Source organism: Thermobia domestica, chromosome 9, assembly GCF_964235325.1.
Source record: "Thermobia domestica chromosome 9, izTheDome1.hap1.1, whole genome shotgun sequence".
Taxonomy (NCBI): domain Eukaryota; kingdom Metazoa; phylum Arthropoda; class Insecta; order Zygentoma; family Lepismatidae; genus Thermobia; species Thermobia domestica.
This window is the reverse complement of record NC_137462.1, coordinates 205,496,889-205,514,355: the sequence shown is the minus strand read 5'-3', so window position 1 is coordinate 205,514,355 and position 17,467 is coordinate 205,496,889. Positions and strand designations below refer to the sequence as shown.

The following is a 17,467-nucleotide window of genomic DNA, read 5'->3' as shown; positions in this document are numbered from 1 at the left end:
AAAACATACAAAATACATTTTCAGGGTAACTCTTACAGCCATTACGTTATTATAAGATTAATGCTACTTCTGAAACTGATTTGATTGAATATGTATTTGGATAACGAAACTACTTTCATAACTTTTTCAAAGTATCAAGTTTGAGAAGAACGAAGTTTGTCTTCCACTGTTGTTATCTCATTGCTCATAGATACCAGTGATGAAATAATTGGTCGAAAATCACGCGGCCGCTTCTTACATCAATTCATGAAGAAAATTAGTTCCAATATTAGGTACCTAAGTTCAGTATTCAGAAAAAAAAAAGCCTCTTGCAACCATGCATAGCACATTTTAATACTTACACTTGAAATAAAAATATGACTGGATAAAGATGATTTCCTTTGTCTTTGAATTTCATATGTGAATAACAATATAGGGCTTTTCAAATAGAGGAGGGGGAGGGGCAGGTTTTATTAAACAAGATCGCACGTCTGATATGTTTTAACTATAGACAACTTGTACTTGCAGGCTAAACTCAGTCTTCTGAAGTCAAATGACAAATACCATTAAGATGTTCAAGAGAATAACGTATCAGCATTATTACATACTACAGACACAAAGATACCACTAGGCTCCCAAGTTTCAAAATTATATTGTGTGTGAAAGCAGTTAGTAGATTTAATTCTTTGTCACATGATAGCTAGACCCTGAGAGAAATACCCTGGTTACCCTAGCAGACATCTGCTACCTTAAATACAAAATGTTAACAGGGTTGCCAGCAACATACGAAATTTCATACCATACAGTGTTCAGTTTCATACCATACATACATAATAATCTACATCGATCCAACTATAATTTATACCCACCTAGAATCTAGGGACGGTACTACAAAAGACCGAAAATACGAGGTGTTTTAAAAAATAATTTTTCAAATTCAAGTCCAGCTCCCATACCAATGAAGACACAAAAACCGGAAGTGACCTTATAAAAGTCGAAATCCAAGTTATGCAATAGTAATCTACATCGATCGAACTATACTTTATACCCACCTAGAATCTAGGGACGGTACTACAAAAGACCGAAAATACGAGGTGTTTTAAAAAAATAAATTTTCACTTTCATGTCCAGCTCCATACCAATCAAGACACAAAAACCGGAAGTGACCTTATAAAAATCGAAATCCAAGTTATGCAATAATAATCTACATCGATCCAACTATACTTTATGCCCACCTAGAATCTAGGGACGGTACTAAAAAGACCAAAAATACGAGGTGTTTTAAAAAATAAATTTTCAATGTGTAGAACTCCGTATGGTATTAAATTTCCGATGTTGCTGGCAACCCTGTTAACAATTTGTATTTCACGTAGCAGATGTCTGCTAGGGTAACCGGGGTAGAGAAATTCAGAGGGAGTCCACGGGAAAATTCTTTCGTCATAAATATACGTTGTACTACCGTACTTAGAATTATTATAAAACCAAGATATCAATTGGAAGATGGTTAAAAAGAAATAAATTTAAGAAAAAAGTTAAGACATGGATAACTGATATTTACCCTCTTTTACGCTCTTGGTTCAATTTAGCTGTATTTATATGGTTTGGACATTACAGGCAGAAATGAATAAATCGAGAACCGTTTCCTACTAACAAACACAATAGGTAAAACCTAAAAATACGAGCCCTAGGAGTTATAATTTTTGCCAAATTAACTTCCTGCCATTCTGTCCTTGTGCCATTTCGTCCGCTGCCATTTCGTCCGCTGCCATTTTGTCCTAAATTCGTTGAATCGACGAGAGATCGGGGGAACTCACCGGCTAAGGGAGCAGAGAATATTGGCTCAGTCAGAAAGTGCAACAGATGTGCAACATGAGGGTGTGCGTTACCGGCTGGAATGTGTACCCGGGCAGCAGTGATGATTTCAGAAGAATTTCTTGGGGAGGGGGATAATTTCGAAACACTGGGGTGAAAAGTAGTATTGAAAAAAATACTGGGAATCTACATTGAGCATTGAGGATATATGGTTATGGAGAAATTTTGTAGCTCCAGGGGAAATTTCCTCCCGGGGCATCCCCTGAAATCATCACTGCTGGCAGGACCTGACTAAGGGAATCACAAACGGCTCCAACCCTCGTCAACGTACTATTGACTGCTCATATGTAGGAGACATGGACGGGTACGGAACTCAATGACATGACACTCGGCGCCGGATCAACAACGTGGCGATGAAAAATTCAGATATCGCCCAGCCTAGTGTCACGTTAGCACCAGATACGGATGTGATAATCATAATGATACAGACAGAAGAGGGATTTGTCTCAAAAAGGATCAATTGCCATTCGTATCTCCATGCGCGACGTTCGAAACACTATGCTGTTCAGTCAGCGGAAGCCGCAGAAATAGGTGTCGTTCAAATATGTCCCGCTATGCCAGGCAACAGCCTCCAGTGCTTGTGCTAGTGTGCCTCTGATTCGCCAGAGCCATACACACAAGTTATGTGTGTGTGTTGGAGGACGCAGTGGATCAGTGGTACAGCGTCCACATATGGTGCGTGGAGTCTTTGGTTTGTTCCAAGCTCGCGAAAGTGGGCTTTTAGATGGGCAAACGTCGTGTATGATGGTTTTCTAGGGGTTCTCTATTTCATCCCACTTTCTGAGAATTTAAAATGCAGTGCGGGTATGTTGCACAAAAGATTGCATTTCTATTTGCATAATGACTAAAAACCATTGGAGAGCTTCGCTGTAGTAACGCGGGGGAGGGGGGCATGGAGAAACTTTGATCCCCTCCAACTTTATGGAAAAATATATCAACTTATGTTGTATTATAGAGAATTATACACAAGAATGCTCAAAAACCGAATGAGGATATTAATAATTTCCTGCAGTCATAATTTCCTGCAGTCCCCCACTCGACTGTGGGGTATTCGCAACAGCTCCCGGAAGGTCAGCTCCCACAGCAGACAACTCCTAAACCTGACCATGCACAAAACACGGAGCACACACACATACATAAATTAAAAGTTCAATATGCACGTCGAAATATAAACTAGGTGACTTCTTTGCAGACACCTCATTTTAAAAACGAAAGGTAAGAAAAATGACGGTGTTGTCAACTTTTCCACATAAGAAATAAAACTTTTTACATGCAAAACTATGTATAAAAATGGATTTATTAAAGGTATTTAGCATCTACTTTTCAGTGACGGTATGTTTTAATCATTGGAAAACCAGAGACGGTATGCCTTCATCAGTGAAAAACCAGAGACGGTATGGCATACCACCGCATACCGTCTCACTTCGACCATTGCTTTAGCCTACTCAGCATAACGTGAGATGTGAAATGAAAGATTTTATTTCATTTCATTAATAAGCCATCTGTTCTCACGGCCTGTGGTACAGCGCGGTCGTTGGGATCTGGCATGTGGTTTCATAATGCCTTTGTGGAACAATTGAGTTCATATGCACTATACTGTGGCCGCATTTCGTCCAGTACGGTCACCAATGTCGCGGAAGGATAAACCACACTCGCGATCCGCCACTATCCATCGACTATCAAAGGTCGAAACCTGCTGAAAGGTCTGCAACATTCAACGATGAGACACAATTTACCGTATATACACACATTCAAGTCACACCGACCTCCGTCTATCACTGGACTGTGGTTTTCTGGTCAGCCTCCACTTGCTGCCACTAAATAGCATGACCGTCTGTTCTGCTACTTCCGATATCTTCTTAGTGTTGCATTTTTAATGGCGACAAATGTATTATTATATGTAAAAACAGTTGTTTTAAGAAAGAAGCTGTATTATGCTCTATACTACAAAATTGCTCTATTGTGCAGAATTAGATGCTTTGTCAAAATCTCTCACAAAAACAAGGGATTCAACAAATGTTGACAAATAGTTTCTGCAAATACGGAAAGCAAAACGATATAATTGAAAGAACAGTATGTTGCCAATCAAAATTGCTATTTGATTGAAATGCGAGTTGCTACCCATATAATATATCTATGTCCACAACAAAGTGATTGTTGATTTAAAAGCAGAAGAAAAAGTAAAGCAAATTATCTAATCCACGGAACAATTTCTTCATTTTAAAGAAATATACAGAGCACAAAGGTCGATAAAGTGACTGTGTCTATTGTATCACAGGTACATGCACCTCCAACTAACAACTAGCATTCCCACGGGAACTCAGGAGTTAAATTGATAACTTTATCTAATAACATTTAAAAATCAAATATAAATAGTATGCACGTGATTTTATGACTTAAAAAAGGTGCCAGTGAGACTGTTATTGACAGGAAATGTTGACAAAATTGCCTATTATCACCCATTTATCAATTAGCATTGCTTTAAATGATTGACAATGTTAATACCGACACATAACAAACACATTCAAAAAAGGGAATAATCTCCAAGTTTTTGAAACTTCGCCTTTATGGTTCCTTCTTTTATTTGTTTATATTTTTCTTTTTAAAATTCAATGAATATGTAACGTAAACTAAAGGCAATGAACAACGTCAAAAATTTATAAACTTACCCCGGGGATATTTGTAAAGTAAATGAACAGACATTTAAAACTTTTGTTTCTTACAATTTAAAAATCTCTGGTTGGAAATTTTGGTGACACCGTAATCTAGTGGTTAGAGCGTTGGACTCATGTCTGCGTGGTCCCGGGTTCGATTCCCAGCCGGTGCTTCCCAATTTTCGGCGTCCACCCAGCGTCGTGAGGCAAACTGGGGAGTCACGTGAATAAAAGACGTGACGGTCCCTAGGTCTAGAAAGCTTCTGATCGCGCTAGGGACAGGGCGTCGCAGCGCACTGATCACGTGCTCGCCACTAGGCTGGACATAGTTCAGCCGGTTGCTGGCAGATGGCTTTTTCCGTACTTTTCATAACAGTTGAGATCATAATGAAAGGAACGTAAATATTGTAAAATCTTTTTCAATACTTTATTTATTCTTGTATTACTCGAGATTTCTTCATGGTTTGTTATTAAAACACTTACCAACATATCCTCATTTTATTGTCCTAACCCTTCAGAATTTCATATCAGCCCCCTCCCCCTTCCGTTACGAAATCCTGGCTAAACGAACCAATAGACCTATATGTTCCAGTAAAATAGTTTAGAATGATAGAGCCCCTCGTGTGATGATCACAGTATATCATGTTACGGACCCCCCCCCCCTTCACGAAATCCTGGCTACGTGCCTGCATATAGTGATGCACATTAACATATGCACATTCCGTAAGTGTATTTTCATTGCTTCTAATGCTACATTAATGAAAATGCAAGAAGTAATTTGTGGTTAATCTCCAAATCATGGTGGGGGGCGCGGTGGCTCAGTGGTAGAGCGTTCACCTCTGGTGCTTGGGGTCCCGGGTTCGATCCCAGCCCCTGCCAAGTGAACTTTGTGGTGGACAAACACCGTGCTCGTGGGTTTTCTCGGGGTTCTCCCGTTTCCTCCCACTTTCTTCATTCCACCATTTCACTCATATCTCATTATCACCGTCTCCTTTAGTCTAACCGGCATAACCGTGGGACGTAAAACTCAAAGATTTTCCAAATCATGGTGACTACAAGAAATGTTATGAAGCTGTAAATTACTTGCTATTTATCGTTAGTCCTGTTTCGCTCTGGGAACAAACGACGGTCGTGAAAACACGCAGTGAAATAATTCCCTTACATTATGTTTACGGATCAAAGACAAAAAGAAAATAAAAGCTATACATAATATGAAATCTGATAACATAAATTCTGAACAATTACAAAACATTTGTTTTGGGCTTAGACTTACGTTTAGGTGGATCTTGGGAAGAATATGGTTTGGAAAATTTAATAGATTTGTTTATGTTAACAATGTCAACTTTTCTAAACAGTGGACATATTCTGATGATGAAATATAAGCATGAAGGACAGGGGAAAAAACGAAGGTTTCAAGATTTGCTTTTACAATCCTGGTTCCTCGAACGAACAGATGTAGGATCTTCCAGAGCGTTAAGTTCTTAGAATCTTTTCTTTTTTCTTCACTGTATATCCACAAAAGCACTTTTTACAGCACTTTACTGCGCATATACTGTACACTATACAGGGGAGTGTTGCATGAAACCTCTGCGTGTTACAGTGAAACAAAGATGTGTAATAAATTCGACCATTTTCCAATTGTGCACCAAATACGTGATATATCAGAGGCCCAAAATCACATTTTATTGTTATTAATACATATATTTGTTAGTGTAACTAGAGAACTCGACTCGTTGTTTGGTAATCTCATATAATTTGAAGCCAGGATTAAAAATGGAAAGACAGAAGTCAACCTGTCTGTTTTTCGTCTATTTCTCAAAATGTATTTTCAACTAAATATTAGGTTGGCAACGTTTATACAATATTTTATAAAATATTGTTTTTCAAGCACGGTACCAAATTACTGAGGAACTCAAGCAAGCACCACATATGTCACCGAGATAGCTATTGAACACGGGGAGCTCTATAATGTATTCACGAAGTCACATGACTTTCCAATTAATACGAACAAAAATATTTTTTAAAAAAATAAGTAATTGTGAATATTTATTCCTGTACGCAAATATAGAACGATCGAATACAAATTTTAGTTAACATGGAATCTACAACCCTGATTGATGTTCATGACGGATTTGGCAATATCAATTTTACTAACAGAAGTAAAAACTCCGTTTCTTTTCTAGGGGCCTACCTACTCATACAAGCCAGCTTCTTTTTACATCAGATTCGAAATTTATCGATGTCAATCATTGGACCAGATTTGAACATGTTACCAATTTTTGATATAGATGTATGATAAAACGTTGAAAAAATGGTGCTCGTGTGTAGTTAGCCTCCTTACGAAAAGAAAAAAGAAAGACAAATCTATATTTCTGTAAGTGAAGCCGTTCAAGTGCTGAAATGGTTGATCAAATCTCATAAAATGATTGATACCTAATTTTTAAAAATATATACAGGTATACGATAGGGGAAGGTAATTACTATACGCAGCTTTTTTATTATTATTATTGTTTTGTTTTGTTTTGTTTTCTGAAGTGAGCATTACTCTGAGGGATCTTACAGTTTAACATAAGGTTACTTTCTTTTCTCTAAGTAAATCCTATGGCTCCGTGGTTTTTGCATTGCTTGTTAGTTAATTTCGTGATTTTTTTTTTTTTTTTTTTTTTTTGAAAGAAAAGTTTGATCAAGGTTTTTGCCCTGCAAGAACTGGTCTTCCTGAAGTGGGCAAAATCAGTCACAATAGGATGAATAGTTAAACTGTCTAATATTCAATATTAATCTTTACTGCATTCAAATCTTGCATTATTGACAGGGACCAGGCGGCTAGGTGGCGATCGCCGCCCAGACAGGGCCAAATCAAAATTGGTCCAAATGAAAATTTAATAAAGAGAGGAGGTCGGGGGAAGAGAAAAAAATGTGGAAAACGTGTGGAACAACTAAATTTTTGTGTACAGTCACGCTGGCAATTTGCATGCATCAAGCTCTTTGAGCGATTCATTAAAATTTTGTTGCGACTCACGTCTCCTATTAACTAAGAATGGGTCATGGTTTGAGTCATGTCGGTCCCGCAATATAAAAGGAAGCTGAAAGTACGTGTAGTGGCCTGACAATACAATTCTTGAAAGTTTAGTTTCTAGGCCCAGGAAAAATAATTCGAAACCCAACAGAAAGATACAGATGGTGATCAGAAAAATGGAAACACCTGAACGAAATTGCAATTTACCAGATTAATATGGTGTCTGGCCACCTTTCGCCTTCAGAACAGCCTTGATGCGACGTGGGATGGAGGCATAGAGGTCGTGAATGGTAGCAAGTGGAATTTTACACCATTCCTCGTGCAGGGCATCGGCCAGTTCTGTGAGAGAGGATGGAGGTGGAAATCGTCGCCGGAGTCGTGTTTCCAAGACGGACCACAGATGTTCAATTATGTTGAGATCTGGGGATTGGGCGGGCCAGGGGAGGTGTTGAACTTCTTCCCGATGTTCCTCAAACCACGCTGCAACAACGCCAGCTGTGTGAATGGGTGCATTATCATCCTGGAGGAAGGTGTCATTGTCCGGGAATAACATCCGGACCATAGGATGCAAGTGGTCTCCTAAAATTGCGACATAATCGTTGGCAGTGATTCGTCCGCTAAGTGTGACCACAGGACCCAATGAAAACCATGAAATGGTGGCCCACAGCATCACTTAGCCACCGCCATGTTTCACAGTTGGGCGGAGACACTGCAGATCATAAGCTTCTGGGCGTTCTCCACACATAAACACGGCCCGTCGTTGGGAATAGGGTAAAGGATGGCTCATCCGACCATATCACACGTTTCCAGTCCTCAACGGTCCAAGTTGCATGGTCGCGGCACCATTTGTGGCGTGCGAAAGCGTTATGGTCCCTGATGAGCGGTTTGGCCCGTGCAACACAACCCCGTAAGTTCATGTCATGTAATTAGCGGCGGACTGTGATTGTCGAAACAGGGTGGGGGAGGTGCTGATTGAGTTCCTCCGTCACTTGCTCCGAGTGGCACGACGGTTCTGCGTGACAATGCGCTTTAATACCCGGCGTGACCTGTCACCCATGATTTTCTTCCGCCCACTGCTCCGCTTCCCCGATGTGGTTTTCCAGTGTGTTGTGTAGGCCGTCATCACCTTCGACACTGTCCCACGCGACACACCTAACACAGTAGCCACTGACGTCACACTCACTCCACATAACCGCGCACCAACAATTTGCCCTCTTTGAAAATCTGAGAGGTCTCCCATTTCACACTACCTCCGTCTGCTGCAGCCACTGGACACTGCTGTTCCACTGCGCCTGACGTCCGACCTAACACACCACCACCAGCGGTCCGGCGGTGCGGGCGCCACGACACCTCTGCCAACCCATACATCTGACGTGTTGCCAACTATAGATGTTTCCATTTTTCTGATCACCATCTGTATCTGAGATCACTTTTGTGACTTATGATATCACGACGTTAGCTGTCGCCTCTGTAACAGGACCCCGTGGTTTTGACATTGTTGAGTCACTCATGAGTGTTTGCTTTCATCTTTTAGTAATTGCGAATTTTATCAGTTAAGTCGATCTGCAGTCAGTTATTCAAATTCTGTGTTACTGTGAGGTGGTATATGTCCTTATTGTGTCGTTTCGAAAATTATCGTGGGAACGGAGTTTAGTGCTACTGTAACGAGTGGATTATAATTAAGTCTACTGCATTGGTAAGTGAAAAATTACGAGTAAAACTGTGGCTGCTGTTGATTCCAGCTTCACGGTTGTCGTTGTGTATTCATTACAGTAAGAATTGGATATACACTGATCAAGGGCGGATCCAGGACCGACTTCTGGGGTGGGGTGGGGGTGGGTTGTCATACTGCTACTTTTAAGGGCTCCAAACTTTGGGATGTTTTTTTATTTATATATATAAAATAAGAAAGTTTCCTCTTCTGGGGGGGAATCGCCCCGATCGCCCCCCCTGGATCCGCCCCTGACACTGATAACATTTATAATATATAAAATTATGTAAATCGAAATGAAAATCCATTACATTTTTTTCTGTTAGCAATATTAAAATTAACTACTGATAATTTCTTTCCTGATTTTTTATCATGTCGCAACCATAGTAGGTAATTCCATTACGACCACCCTGAATAGGGGGCGCTGTTTTGCAGCATATCGTACCCATTGTTCACGAATACTGAAACCGCCAGTGTTGACTTTAAATTAATTTGTCCGTATTTTTTTATCAACAAAAAACAAATTTCAGCCATCGCAAGGCGAGATAAAAAAAAATGCTAATAATTACTGTATTATTCTCATAAATATTATTACATATCATATACCCTGATTTTATATTATGATTTTTATGGTATAATGTACGATGTGGCTACTAAAGAATAGTGTGCTTTTATTGCAGGAAAATAGTGGGCAGTTGGGGTAATGGTGATTGAGAAGATTGAGAATTCGCGGCCAACACAATATTCAGCCACCGCAGCGGGGCCAACTAGTAGCCAGCCAGTTCGGCCCTGATATGAACCCAGAGTTATGGTTTGAGGTTTAACACTGCAGTGAAACAACAATTCGTTACACACCGAAAAAAGCAAATTGCGCACTATATTTTCGGCAGTCCTTACCTATGGTGGATACGCAAACGTCGGGATAATTTATTCAAAAATAAATAAATAAATAAATAAATAAATAAAATAAAAAGAGTAAAAGATCAATTCCTAGGATACACAGTAAAGGACAGACTTGAAAGATGTAAACAAATATTTGGTTGTAATTGGCCAACACTGGAAAATGTGGAAAATATTTGATTGGTGGAATGCCTGTCCAGTGTCCACGGTATTTAATGGGAACTTTTGAAAACACACACACACACACACACACACACACATATATATATATATATATATATATATATATATATATATATATATATATATATATATATATATATATATATAGAATATAGACGGAACTTTTGTGTCAGATCTGGCTCGAAATATGCACAAACTCCGCATGAATTAAAATACAAAATAACAATAGAAGCATTTTTCGTGTATGATGTGCTCTTTAGGCTAAGGGAGACGATGAGTAAGGCAAGTGAATGATAATGGAAGAATTGTTGGAATGCAAATGTAGGAGAAAACAGAAGTACACCAAGAAAACCCACGGACACGATGTTGTAAGATTACAAATAAAAGTACAATAAAGGAATATATGCATCCGTGGAAGAAAGAAACAAAAACAGAAAGTTAAAAATCAAATTATATATCCATTCACACATCACTCAAACTATATTTCCTTTAATATCAGACATTTGGAAACAAATTGCAATTTAACAGTTATTTTGTTAAGTATTCACCTTTCAATAGACTCGACAAAACAGGTAAGGACGCTATAAAATTCAACCTTTATTTTATTTTATTTTATTTTATTTTATTTTATTTTATTTTATTTTATTTTATTTTTACTATGGCGTGTCAAACTTTTTCGAGTTCTTTTTTTTTTTTTCGTGATTCAGATGGACCTAAGGAGTTCTTTAACTTTAGATTTGGACTCATGACTTTCAGGATATGTATAATCACGAGTAGAATATCATTATGGGCAAAAGCCACGATGGGCAATCACCACGATGAACGAAAGCCACTCAACGAAATCTTTTATAACACTGATAAAGAGAAATATTGCTGAGAAGCCTTCGCATCTCCAACTCAAATTGTAACGTGCGGAATCCCCAAACATATTCAATATATTAAGCTGATTACTGTACAAAAAACTGGATGGCCATACACGTGCATCGACTCCCTGTGACGTGTTACGTAATATTTTAATATTATTATAGCTTACTTCATAAATTACAGACAAGAAACAGTTCTTCAAAGACATGTCCCTGGAAGGCTTTCCAGGTAGTCGTCGCCTTTTGTAATGTCGCAAGGGATTATTTGCAAGTGATTTCTTGGTGCATAAACATCGAAATTCTCTGACCCAGACAGATGAAATATTTATGTGTTTCTGTGTTTCAAACTTTCCATCATGTGATATTATTCAAAAGATTGAATATTTAAATAATGTAGAAAACGGTAATGAAAAATGTAGAAAACAGTTTTTGTTTTGAATGCCATAAGGATATTAATGTAGTACAGTGTATCAATATTTTAATGGAACATGCTTTTATACAAATTCTTTATTTTATCCAATGTAACGTGTTACTGGAGTCAAAATTCTATTCTGTATAGATTTACAAGCATCGTGACTATATGAACAATCACAGTTTGACCAGGCTATGTAGTTTTAATCTTTCATTAATCATTCTATATTATAGTGTTTAATGGAACTGGAATAATATTATCACTTTATGAAGCTTATAAACAATGAATTTACATTATACTTCTATTTAGTAAATGAATGGTATCACTCTCGCTGAAACACCATGAATAACAACAGACAATCAGAGAAACACAATTGAGTTGAGAGTATTTTTAGAAGAAAAGTGATTTATGCGCCCAGGCCCCTTTCAATTAGAGCGAGACAAAATCCATGACCTTGTTCCAGCCATAGCACGCAGGATCAATCATGCAGAACCCATGATTGGTACTTGGAGCCAGTTGGTCACGTGATTCAGCATTATTCCACAGGTCCTTCTTCCTTCTCATTTTCCCCAACTCTTTGTTCATCTGAGTTTCCACATCCCTCCTCCCACTTTCCCTCCAAGCACATGTGTAGATGAAAAGGAATGTACAGCGTGTGTCCATGCGCGTTGTCATTTTGTCTATGATGTGATGGACGTGCAATGCAGGAAAAGTCTTATCACTAGATTTGTATGTTGCACGCAACTATTTCCCACATAGTAGCATGTTTGCTACAGGAAAGAAGGGGGGGGGGGGTTATCAGGACATTCGTATACTCATATACAAACTGCACAGTAATCTTGAGATATAAATAAAATACATACAGCACTATTGTTGCAGTTACCAATGCTTAATTGCCATGGTTCTGGGTTGAATTTCCGGTGCAGACGTAAAATGTTCTATACTAACTCAGCATCGCGAGGTGATTGAGGAACTACTTAAATTAAGAGTCAGCAATTCTAGGACTATACGTTTGCTAGCCATATGGATTAAGAAATAACTATAAAAATAAAATATCGCCAGTAAATTCGACCTTGCAGAGAGTTTAATTCAGTCTTTATTATAACTTTTGTCTGTGAAAGATCCTGGTTTATATTACCTTCCATCTTCGTCTACCTAAAGGTTACTTTCCCCGCAGGATTTTTATAGCTTAGGTCTCTGATTGCCGATATCCGCATTAGTATAGCTTTCTGCTTCCATCTCACGAAAATTATCTTACATTAATAGACAACTGTATCCCTATACTTGAACAAAGGTGAAGTATGATAGATCTGCTAGTCATGACAACACACATTGTCAACTAAAATCTTAACTGTCGCCTTTCGTGTGCAAATACAGGGAAGTTTATATTTTTTGGTAGTTAGATACTGAAGATAAGAAGTACGAGTAAATAAATAAATAAAGCTAAAAATACGAATGATGAAAGATGCCTCTCTAGGAAGAAAAAAGAGCACAATTTGTGGATCTCTGAAGGAAGAATTAAAACAAAGATATTCATCAAATTTAGAGTACATATTATATCGTATAAATGTCATGAGGAAATATGGATAGTGCGACAGAATGGAAAATTATTTTGGATGGAAGAGAAAGAATTTTTAAAAGTTTTAAGAAATGAAAGAAGAGAAATACTTGAAAAGATGTCGAAAAGAGGAAAAGAAGTTGATTGAAACACTTTTCTGGAAGATATATTCAGAGAGATGTGAAAAAAGACTTGTAAGAAGCTCACAAAGAGAGGAGTAGCACTAGAGAAGATTGGAAAATATGACGCATCATAGGTATTCTGCCATTAATGGCAGGTCACTTGCCGCAGCTGAGAAGCTCTTTCAGAATTCCTCTTTTCTCCTCCATCATTTCAAAACTCTCTCATTCGTTTTTCGCTCGACCCAGCTAATTATCTCCATTCTTCTCCATACCTACATTCAACATTAGTAATGATGAAAAACGAAAACATTAACAAAGGGCCGTGTAATGAATACAAAGAAAAATGTATATCAATACGAAAGTAAGTTAATTTCACATAATGATTTGCTACTTCTTATGCTCCACATTTGTGAGGCATTAGAGGGTAATTTGATGAGTTATTATGTTGTTACTATTTTTATTTTATTGTAAGTTGGCATTCAGTCGTTACGTTAATTTGATGTTTCGATTTCAAGCCTTAAGAAAGGTGACAGATTGCTAAAGAGTGTCGTGCTACTACTGGCGCTAAAACCTGAAAATTTAATACCATGAGTGGATTTGGAAAAAAGAAGAAGAAGAAAAAGAGAACTAGATCGAAATTTAGAAGAATAGTTTTATATTAGTTAAGTATTGGTTTACTATTTTAAAATTAAACCTAGGATACACGTTTAAGTGTTTATTTATGTTACGTAATATAAGTTTTATGTAAGTCAAACAGTTTTATGATGATCCATATAATGAGATTTTAAACAACCCAAAGATTTTACAGCAGCAAGTCCAGATCCCAACATGCATCCTCTCATGACTGAATTTGTATTTGAGGACATAATCATATAAATTGCAGTATCTCCCTAAATTAATAATGATGACAACGTTCCCATATTCTTAGAAAAGTAATTTGTTTATGTCACATCTGCAATATGAAAATGCAGGAATGCTGCGAAAAAAAAAAAAAAATGAAATCGTATACTGTATATGAAGCTAATAGTTTTGAAAGCATCCTATCAACATACTTCGATTAACAGAGTTGTCCAGCTTGGATGTAGTTCAGCGAGTTTGTTATCATCATTTCGAATTACTATGTATGTTACATAGCACATATTACTATGTACACTCATGTCCAAAATTATTGTTGCATGTCTATAAATATGTTGTTGTAGGAATATAATTTAATAACGAATTCGCTCGGTATTTCTTATAATGTTAGTATGTGTATAATCGGCAAAGAGATGTATGTGGCAAATTTCATGTCAAAGCAGTAAATAAGAACAATAAAACGAAAATAAAACTTTCTTGCCCATTTAGCAACATTTTGTTTTACTCACTATAAGTTTCGTATTTATAATTCTTTTCCTTAGAAATTTGCCCCAAATATACATTTCAAGATTATTTACATACTAACATTATAAGAAATACCGTGCGAATTCATTATCAAATTATATTCCTACAACAACATATTTATAGACATGCGTCAATAATTTTGGACATGAGTGTACATTAATTAGTATGTTTAATTACTATTTGAGAACGTTCTTACTTTGTACACACGGAAAAGAAAGTATTTGACAGTTGACAAATTTTCTGTTGCCAAAAACTCGGGAACGAATGAATTAATTTGAATCTTTTTGTTGTTATTCATAGGATAGTTATAATTTGATAACTGGCCAAAATCGGTACTGTAATAGGTTAATTTATTGTTGAATTATTAAGAAAAGAATTTTGTCAACTGAAGAATACTCTTTTTCGTGACTGTACTTACCGTACATGTATCTATGTAATCTATGTATGGATTTATGTGTTTAATGGAGGCCGCGGTGGCTCAGTGGTAGAGCGTTCACCTCTGGCGCTTGGGGTTCCGGGTTCGATCCCGCCAAGTGAACTTTGTGGTGAACAAACACCGTGCCGGGTAGGTTTCATCGGGGTTCTCCCGTTTCCTCCCACTTTCTTTATTCATTTCTCATCATCACCGATTCCTTTAGCCTAACCGGCATAATCGTGGGATGTAAAACTCAATGATTTCATTTCATTTTTTTATGTGTTTAAATTCTGCTTTTAGCTTATGAGTTAGCTACTTACAGGATTCAAACTTGAACTATTGTAAATTGTTTTGTAAAAAATATTCAAGCAATGTTACCACGCGCATGTACGAGGTGGTACCGCGAATTAACTTCCTATTTATTTGTTAATTTAATTAGTCTGTTAACTCTTTGGAGTAGGAGACCCCTTCCGCCGAAGATTTTCGTTTCTATAAAACATGCCAAATTATTCGATGATGAAGAAATCGAATTTTCCAGTATCAAGATTTTGACAAATTTGCAAAAATATACTTACTTTTTTTTTTTTTTTTTTTTTTTTTTATGGATGTATGCATCAATGTTGATCGTGAAAGAGATGTTCGATAAACTTCTATTTAAATATATATATCACGATAGAATAAAACTCAGGTAAGAACTAAGAAGTTGTAATGTGTATAAGACTAAACTGAAGGGAAGAGAACAGGGCGATTCGCCTTCAAATTTGTACACTAGGGTTGACACTATATAATATGATGTGAATGATGATGCACATTTTGTTAACCTTAAATCAGTCGCATATTAAAGTTAAAACAGCACCGTGCCGTCACGGAGGGGGGGCAAGCGTATATAAAATGGGAGGAAAAGTAATAAAAAATTTTCACAATCAAGGAAAAGTGGGGTTTATTTTTGAAAATTTTCTTACGCTTCGCGCCAACCACGGTGGCACTTCGCGGTTGGTCTGTCGACCTCGCGGGTGCACCGACATTGCGCAAATTTTCCCACGCTTATCTGTTGACACAGATAAAGCCTTAATGAGCAGGCAACAAAATTGGAAATTGCGAAAAAAATCTTGTGCAACGTTGCCATCATTACCATAAGTATATCGACTAATAAAAACAGTCACCAAAATGCAAGTCGTTTTAACAAAAAAAAAAAAAAAAAAAAAAAAAAAATACAAAGTAATGGATAACAATAGCATTTTCAGTCATCTATATATTATATGTGTGCAATGGCGTCGTTAGAGAGGGTGACTGGGGAATGTGTCCCAGTCATTCATTTTCCGTATCATATCTAACTGTAAGATTAAAACTGTAATATCGTGAACAGACGTTCGACCAATCAGAAATAAAGATTTGTCTATATCTTCCAGTTTTGGCCAATCAGAAACAAGCACTTGTATACATATTTCAGGTGTGTCTACCACATATCTTAATAACTATCCTTTCACCTTTCTATAAATGATACTTAGATGTATTAGAGATAAATAGGGCCCCTTGGCAAGAAAGCTCGCCCCCTTGAGTGATGCAGCAACTTATATCTACGTGTACCTCCTACATGCAGTTAGAATTCTAAAGCAGCATGTCGAATGTTGTGTCTCGCCGCGGTTTTCAACGAACTTAAAGAGTTCTGGTTTGGCCAATGGCCACCAATTAATATTGCTACCAAAGTGTTTACCATCCTCTTAGGTATTGATTAAGACCAATATCGTCTCTCTATGAATTACCGTTCCCATGATATTGGCCAAAAATGGCCGATTTCCAGAGATTTAAGGAGCATTATTTGAGGAACCGTAAGTCATAGAGAGGTCATATTGGTGTTGGTCAATATCTAAAAGGGTGGTAAATATTTTGGTAGCAAATAGTAACCGGTGGCCACTGTGCAACTGGCCATCAATTAATATCAGTACGAAAATGTTTAATGTTCTATTAGGGATTAACACTGATATCATCTCTCTATGACTTACCGTTCCCGTGATACTGACTAAAAAAGTTCGAATTTCTAGATATTTAAGCAGTCATATCTCGAGAACTATAAGTCATAAAGAGATGATATTTTGTTAATTTTTGCGAGAAAGAGAAGAGGGTGCGGATAAAAAGATTTACCTTTACATCTAGGAACAATTACAGCTATCCTTCCCGCTAGATCTCTCCATTCTTTTAAAGTTCGTTCTGGCAATGCTCTTAGAGCATTCTCAACTGTTTTATCCTGAAGATATTTAATTCTTCTCTGCAAAGCTTATTCTTCTCCGTTGTGCACTCTCCCAAATGTCACCAGCAACTGTATGTCAGACCTCCTCAGGTTCTGTTAAAACCCCGAACGAATTGCGGATATAATAAACCAATAATAGAACAAGCCAATGAGG

The 17,467-nt window shown here is 37.4% G+C and overlaps 1 protein-coding gene across 5 annotated transcripts in view; it reads right to left on the bottom strand.

Annotated features, from left to right (window-relative positions):
• The window catches only part of LOC145660563 (uncharacterized), a 385,653-nt gene that overhangs the window by 322,783 nt on the left and 45,403 nt on the right, over nt 1–17,467 (bottom strand). The window contains exon 1 of one of the 5 annotated variants that reach the window (XR_014126832.1): nt 17,208–17,370. The exons of the other annotated variants lie outside the window; for them this stretch is intronic. The gene's annotated coding sequence lies outside the window, so the exon portion shown is untranslated. Of the gene's footprint in view, nt 1–17,207; nt 17,371–17,467 lie in introns of those variants that run through there. 5 annotated transcript variants of the gene reach the window in all.